Below are 8328 nucleotides of genomic sequence, written 5' to 3'. Positions count from 1 at the left end.
ATACACTATGCAATAGATTTACATTTTAAGTTAAATTTACTGAAGCGAATGCTCAGAAACACGTAAAAACTATTAGCCTTCCAGAGTGATCACAGCGTTCAGCATTTGAATGGGCTGTTTTGAAAACTGCTTTCCTCCGTCGAGGATCTGCCAAGCAGCAGAGACCTAGCAGATTTAAGGAATATGTTGGTGCTGAAGAAACACTAATCGGTGTCTCAAATCGGTCGGCGCGGCGCGGGTTCAGTTGTGGAACAATTTTGCGTCCCAATTCGATTGGGTACGGGTTCGGCTCGAAAGTAGACAAACGAAACGAAATCGTGCACATGGCGCACATTTCAATCAAACAGCCCGCAACATACGCAACCTGCTCGTGTCAATATTTCAAGCCCGCCGAATCGAGCGAGGGAACCAGCTGCATCTGTGTCCGGATGGCACCGATTGCGTTCGGATGCGGGGAACACTCGGCAAGCGATTGCCGATGGAATGGACAATTTGTGTAGAGATTTTCCCGGGCCCCGGGACGCATTTTTTGATAGATCCACAAAAGGTGCACGATCAAAGGGCGTAATGATATATTTTCAAAATAAATTAAAATATGTCTCCAAACAACAAACGCTCCCTAAGCCCAGCACTTTCCGACCGAACCGGTGCGGCAAAAGGACCCGTTATGGAGCCCAGTTCTTCCCCGAACCCGATCGGAACGGTGTGCGGTGCACTTGCACTTCCGTCGGCAGGCACTGCAGCCTTCCCGACGATCGGTGCAGCATTCTTGGCCGTGTTGTGCAAGTTGGCAAATTGAATTTTCCCTTTTGGCTCGCCCCTTCGGTGAGCAGGATGTGCAAAGGAAGGGCGAAAGAAAGGGCCTGGGCCTGGGTGCCCGGTTTGAAACACTTGCCGGTGTGGGAACCGAAGAATCCTGTCTTCCACACTTCGTTTGCTGTCAAAGTCATACCGGTGGGCCGATAGGGAAAAAGGACAGCCACCGCTACCGGTAAAGCGTGATCCGTCCCCGTCCGACCTCTAGCCCGTCCATCTGTCAGCTGACGAGCAGGGCGGAAGATTCCGATTCGGAAGCGACTACTGCTGCGAATATTCAATTATGAAATCACGGACAAAGATAGGTTATTTCATGCTTATTTACGGCAGAAATTTAATTTCCCCGACAGGCCGGGAAAGCGGTATCGGTCGGTAGTTCGCTCCGTTCCGTGCAGGAGTTGCGAAAGGAAAACGCAATTTCCGGCACCGGGGTTACGGCCACGCCACGCCAAGTGCCTGGTGGCCGGAAGTGGAGTGCAACTGTAGTCTTCCCACTTCAAGGAGTTCGGGCTGCGTCCGGGCTCGAAACTATTCGCGTGTCTTCTCCGCGTCGCTTCCACAGGACACTGGTCCGCAACCCGGACGGCGGGGGGGTCAGGTGGCCCCATTCCGTTGCTTCCGATTTGATTGATGTCGGACGCCGTGTCGAGCGCGCGAAACGTGTGGAAAAACGGTTGTCAAAATCAATTTCATCTTTGTTTTGCTTACTGCTTCATTAAAACGAGCTGTCAGCATCGTACCTGCCGTGGCCGGCCAGCCGCGAACTCGCTGCGGAATCTTCACGCCCGCCGAAAGTCAGTGCCATCGATTGGTGCATAGAATTGAATCCAGGTCACCCCAACGGGCTACGGATTTGTTACTTTGTAGGTGTTTTCCCGCGACAGCGGAAGGTGTAATTAATGAATATACTCTCCTGCGCCAGCCCGTGATGGCGTTTGGTCGCCCTTTTTTTTGCGCTGCTTCACTACTCAAGACAAATAAACAGTCAATGATTGATGACATCGGAAGCATAAAAAAGGCTCCAAACTGGCTTCGTCCAAAGCGGGGACATCCCCATCCGTTTCTGATGAGATTTTTACGTCCAGCCCATCCCGCTAGCCAGATCGACGGAAGGTCATTCCATCTGCCACGAGCGCGACGGACACGTGCACTGGAGGCGGGCTGCATTAACCCGTGCCCGTTCGTTTGCATTCCGTTGATTGAATACGTGGAAGGCCCGTGGTTGGAGTTCTCGCCACCGACGTCCCCCCCGAGATGGAAATTGATCGATGGAAAAATCCACATTTCTTTTCAGCCCGTTTCCCCATCGTCGGTGTCAACAAACAAATTGTCGATGCACCATCATTTGTTCGCATAAAAATGCATTATGATTTATTTTGAACCGGTCCGGGTGACATGTTTTACCCACCTCTCCGTTTGCAATTATTCGATCGAACATAACACATTACACCGGCACAAAAGACAGATCACCGTGGCGCAACAATAGCTTGGGGTCAAAAGCTTTTTTTTATACCCTGTGCCGCAATAGCAACGATTTCACAGTAAAAAAGATTTCAACTATAAAAGGGGTCTAACGATTATTGCCGTGTAAAAGGATTGTTTAACAGTGATTCGGATGAGGTTAAATATGCACGATTTGATTCGTGAAGCAAAATGATTGTTGCGAATTTTCGACCAACATCAACTGCCATGGACTGTGAAAGGTAGTGAACATTTAGTATTACGTCGGGGCTTTAAACATATCAATACGCATCCTTCACCAGCATAGAAACGAGTAGATTCATCCGCGATTCTCAGATGTCCGCTCGGTCCATTAATACTGTTGCATTGGCGCTTTTGTTGCAAACCTTATTCGAGTGGATTCGAGGGACTTTCAATGCAATTCAATAAACAAAATAAAATTATACACGAATACTTTTCATTGTATCTGGACAACATACCAATTTTGGGCACCGTGAAATGAGTTCTAACATTACTTAGTGGTACTGGATGGCATCTGTTGCCCGTGGTTGGTTGGGTCTCAATTACTCATCAAAATAGAACGACGTACCTCACGCTTGCCCCTTTCAGGGAAATGCTCGAACTTTTTCAACCTTGCTTCGGTTTCAGAAGGATTCGAATCCTGGCGTAACTCACTGCGCTAGCTTTGAGCCAGAATTCGGACACCTGGAATGCGGTCCTAGCTCCCATCGTGCCCATGCCAAATAAGTCAGGCGGAACGCCGCGCAGCCCATCCTCACACATTTGACCTTTCGTGATTTATACGCCGGGTCCTTGAATGAAATAATTCCTTCCTCGTCAAGCCGGGCGCGGAATTCCCTAGCCGCCCGAATGCTCCCAAATCTAGGTTAGCATTAAAAACCTCATCACACTAAGCGCGCTAAGCCCTGGCGGCCCCGTGAGAGCGAGATTTAGCGGCGGAATGCTGTGCGCCATTTCCACCACACCCGATGCCTGGTGGGCACACGGTCGCTTCCCGCGATTTCCCGGTCGCCCGCTGGCCGCCAGATATTTCATTATTAAAGTCATAAATTATTTGGAGAATTTAATTAAACATATCGTACATCTCTAATTGTCCCGGCCCAGGGTGTTCCGGCGCACCGCACGTTCGATGGTCTGTGTCACTCAGTGCAGTGAATGCGTTTTTCGACAAATGGCGAACGCCTCACACGCCCCACCAAATAATTGCCAACGGCCAGCAGACACCGGCCACGTCCTGTTTTTTAACGAAAACGCTCTCGCTCCGCAGGACCAATGACCACCATTTTAAAGTAACCCACTGCCGTGTGCTTTCCGTCATGGCGCCAACATGGCGACCGCCGGAAGATAAGGAAAGCCCGTAGAAACCGGGACGAGCCGAGGGTTATCCCGTGGCGAACCCACCCGCCAGCCGGACAGTGTAATCAAAGTTGAAAAGAAAATTAGTTAAATTAGTGCACGTTGGACGCCAGAGCGCGAAGATGGCGAAGGAGCTTTCAGCTACCGAAAATAGGGCAAATAAGGACTCGTTCAGCGAACCCGTGGCATCCGGATCGCGCGGATTGATAAGATGATTTAACCATTCTGCTCGGTGGCCCCCGAATTGGGCCGAGATTCGACAGGTGCCCGATTTTCAGGACGACCGGGCGAAGATAATGTTGAGCGTTCCTGCTTTGATCGGTAGCGCCGAAACGTGCTGGCGTTTGAAACATGGCCGCCCGAAGGAAGGCGCCAGAACTTTAGGCTGACGTCTGTCAAAAAGTGCTGGGCGGCAGGACCCCCCCACGAAAAAAGGCCCCCGCCAGCGCCAAAGAGAAATCACCCGGAGGTGAAAAGTTGATGATGTCACTTATTCATGCTGCGCTTAATAAATGCTCACGTATTTCGGGTGAACCATCCCCAATCCTGGCCGTGGCGGCGAACGATTATGTGGCCGAGCCCAAATTTGCATACTGATTTTCCGAATCCGGCTCGGGCTCGAGTGCTGTGTTGCGCACCAATTCCGTGTGAGGAATATCAAATGTTTCTCAGTCCACCCCCGGGGGCCGGCAGATGATTTTTCATTTATCGGTGTAACCGGCGCCCGGACCGGCAACTTCCCGGAGATGGTTTTTTCCAGACACGTCCTCGGCGGGGCGACGTGCCGACTGTCGGACGACGAAGACGACGACGAGTTCTGCTTTATTTCCGCCTTCCTTTGCGATGCGTGTGTGGGACGCGCAATGGATGGACAAAAACATGGGACAGAAACGTTGGGCTGTCTAATTAATGGCGGCTTTGATTTCGACCCGATGGCGGCACCGGAAAACCCTTTTTCAGTGAAAAGCGCACTGGTGAAAATCTTAACAAAACAACGACAGAGCTCGGTTCCACAAACACTCATCACCGTTCTGGGGTTCCGGTTCCGGTTGGTGAAAAAAAAACGGTCCACTCAGGAGCCGGTCCAGGATGCAGCGAAGATTGCTTCGTCGCTCCGTGCGTTCGCCTCCCCAATTTCCAACCTGGCCCATTTTCCGGGCGAAAGGATTTACTTTCCATTTTTCATTCGCACCTGCCCCGGGACCGGGCCGGATGGCGCTGCTGCAAGTGTCTGCATTCATTTGCGGGCTTATAAATAAATAGAAAACTTTCTCTCGTCGATAGCGGCACCTGTGGCACCCGGGTCCGGATGCCCGCTGAAAACCCTTCCAGCAGCTTGATGGTGGTGGTGCTGCTGCTGCTAACACCTCCCGATCGAGACGGGTCATAATTTATGAGCACCGTGTTTCCGTCTTGGGCTGGATGCCCGCGGAACCCTCGGAAGGTGATGCGGAAGGTCGGGCGCCGGCACAAAATTGCGAACTAATTGTAATAACCCAGGACCCACGACCCACTAATGCGGTTACCGGCGACGCTTTTCTTGTGGAAATTAACAGCAAACAGAACGGGCGAAACGCGCTGGACTGGTGAATCATCTCCACTAATGGAGACGGCGGTTCATAATTAAAACACATTTTGAACACACAATAATTGGTAACACTATACATCACAACGCCACGTTGGACAGATCGAACCAGCATTGTTGCCCCGTCAGAAAGGATATTTATTTAACTGTCGGCTGTAGGCAGAACATCCGAATCGAACAACGGTTCTTAGTCAGCCCCAGCAGCGTAAGCCGAAAGGAAGTTTCCGAAGCCGCACCCGAATCTCCGCAGAAAGTACAGAAGTAATTTCGACTTTCAATCAGCATCCCGAGGGCATATCGCTGGTCGCCGAGCGTCGGTTTTGTACCTTCCTATTGGACGCCTTATCGGATTGTTGGTTCGACTTGTTTATTCCGCTCAGTCTCAAGTGTCGCCCAGCGTTTGCTCCTCGCACCGTTCCGGACGCCATAGTCGTCCTCGGGAGTCGGAGTGTGTTACGGAGGACCAATACACTAAGACAACACATAGTGATTATTTCCTATCGTGAGCCGGGATTTGCCTTAAAACTTTCGCTCCCGCTGTCTCTGGATCTGTCAAAAGAAATGGCATTACGCCTCGGGACAGGGTACCCGGGACATTCGCTTGCTGCCTCCCTCTCTCTCGCTCTTCCGGTCGGTAAGAAGCACGTCCGCAGCACCGGGAGCGAACCGGTGGGGTTCGGGATTCGGAAAGCGATTTGCCGTTGTAAAGTGAAGACGAAATAATCCGTGCCAAAGTTTTATCTTGCCGTGCACGCCACGAAGACTTTGGGCTATGATTGGCGTTGAACCGCGACTCCCGAGCTGGAAGACGCCGGGAGCTGGAAAGAAGCCCAACCGACCGAAAACGGTGGCGCAGGCACTGTTAGGCCGAAAGTTGCGGCGGACATCGGGTGGCTGACGATATTGGCTGGCGGCGGTAAGTTCGGGTGATAAATATCGCTCTTCAGTCCCACTAATTAAGATTATCGTGGGTTCGGCTGTCCCGGCGAAGGATACACAGTTTGATAGTTGTTGCAGGAAGCAGGACACTTTTCTTCATCCGATGTGAGTTTGCTAGAAACTTTTGCTAGGGCGAACTGGTTGTAGCAAGAATTACAACAACATCAATCGCGTCAGGTTTACTTTTGCTTTTTACCACAAGTAAGAAAGCAATTTGAAGGTAGTGAACCTTAGCAAACCAATGTGGCATTTATTAATGCCACTTCCAACACCAAAACAGAAACAATGCTCGACAAATATGATTGTTAACTTTTCACGTTTCGTAATTTAAATTTGAATCGATTCGATTGGCTTCGAAGCTAGCGACACCTGCCGGCTTGCATTCGAAACCCTTTAGCATAGACACCAACCTCGTAACGGGTAATCACTAGCACCATCTATGGGATTATAAGGTTGAAACAAACCACACAAGAAATTCATGTGGTATGCAAGATTGATGGGACTTGGTTTGAAATTCAAAATCAAGGATTTTTTCAAAAAATCGTTACGAGGTGCGAATGGTATTTTCCCTTTTTCTATCTTCTATCAACGGTTTTATTGCGATTTTTTAAATGTATTTAACGAAAAAAAAGCTGCCCGCAACGAAAGTATTTTCCGCGAATTAAATTGCCCTCTCGTATAGTTACATAACATATTTTAAATAGCCTAGACCTGAAATTGGAGCTACTCAATTTGCGTGTTGAAATATTCATCCAAACGACATTTGGCAGTGCCCCTTCACGAATGTATCAACCTGACCCTTAGCATTTACAAACATTTTGGAGCCACACAGCCACTGAGTATGCCTAGCAAACGAACCCAGTGGCGAGAAAGCGGTCAGCGGTTGTGGGATTTTCCGGGTCAGCAAGCTTATCCCCCCACGGGCTTACAGGAACCACCCCACACACCCCCGGGGTGAGGATGGTTCCAATCCAATCGCACACCACGCTCCGTCACTTCCCGTTCGGCTGGATGCGATTCGTGTGATAATTGGTTAATCTGCGATTTCCGCATGACATTCCAGAGTTTTTGGGCACTCGTGACGATTCGCGTAGTCCGCCCGGGCACGCAACACCCATTGCAAAGCCTAACACGTGAGCAACCATTGAGCAGCGCAGACGTTCCGCCATGGCGCATCGTAAGTCCCTGCGGCCAACCAACATCGATTCCCGGTTGATTCGATTCGGTTAAATCTGATTACGTGAATTACCTCAATCTAATAGTAATAACCATAAATTGCCGCTGCTTGGGAGCTTCCGATGGCCACCGGTCACCGGGGTTAGTTCCGGTGGGAGGATCTCTAATTCGGGCCCCCCTGCCAGACAATGTGGACACGCCAAGACATCTCGGGAGCCCCCGAAAAATGAGTGTAAAAGAACGTACCGTACCTAAAAGGGTAATTTCCCGAAGTGCGGCCCGAAATGTCATTCATTATCAGACCGGATCGTCCCAGACCTCGTTGTCTGTCAGGCGTAACGCGCGCTACCGCTGGTGGTTGCTTCCCTTTACGGCCACGGCACAGCGTCAGATCGGTGATGAAGATATCCGAGCCAACCTCGGTCTTAGCCTCGGAAGCCAGCTTTCTTCATCCATCCGGACGGCCGTGGGTAGGGAAGCCCAAAACGGCCTCACAGTATGTTCTGCGTCCGAACGCGGCTAGCCTCACAGTGGGAGACAAATTGTAATGGATAAGTGTGAGAGGCATTACGGGACGGTTTTCTATTATTTCCCAAAAGATGATTATGGGCCCGGCTGCCCCAGACTGCGGGCGTTCTTAACACGGACACTGCCCCCCAGACCGGCTGGATTCTCAGGCACTCCGGACTGCGATAGCTTCACTACTCGATCAATCACGCGTTCGTCCTGTGTTTTCCCAGTGATCCCCAGACGGCAAGTGATCTAAATCTAAGTGGACCCTGGTGGTCGGTGCCGAATCACATCGCCCCACGGATGATGAATATTCTGCCACCCGAAGCGTGTATAGCTTATCTCGCCTCGCCTGCCCGAGCTACTCTGCAATCATCCGGTAGCATTCGGGGCTCTAGTTACCGCCAGGCGGCCAGGCGGCCTGGCGGCGGCATGCGGAGATTCGACGGCTAATTAAAAACTTG

Source organism: Anopheles bellator, chromosome 2 (assembly GCF_943735745.2).
Source record: "Anopheles bellator chromosome 2, idAnoBellAS_SP24_06.2, whole genome shotgun sequence".
NCBI classification, from domain to species: domain Eukaryota; kingdom Metazoa; phylum Arthropoda; class Insecta; order Diptera; family Culicidae; genus Anopheles; species Anopheles bellator.
Note: the sequence above shows the minus strand (reverse complement) of the source record.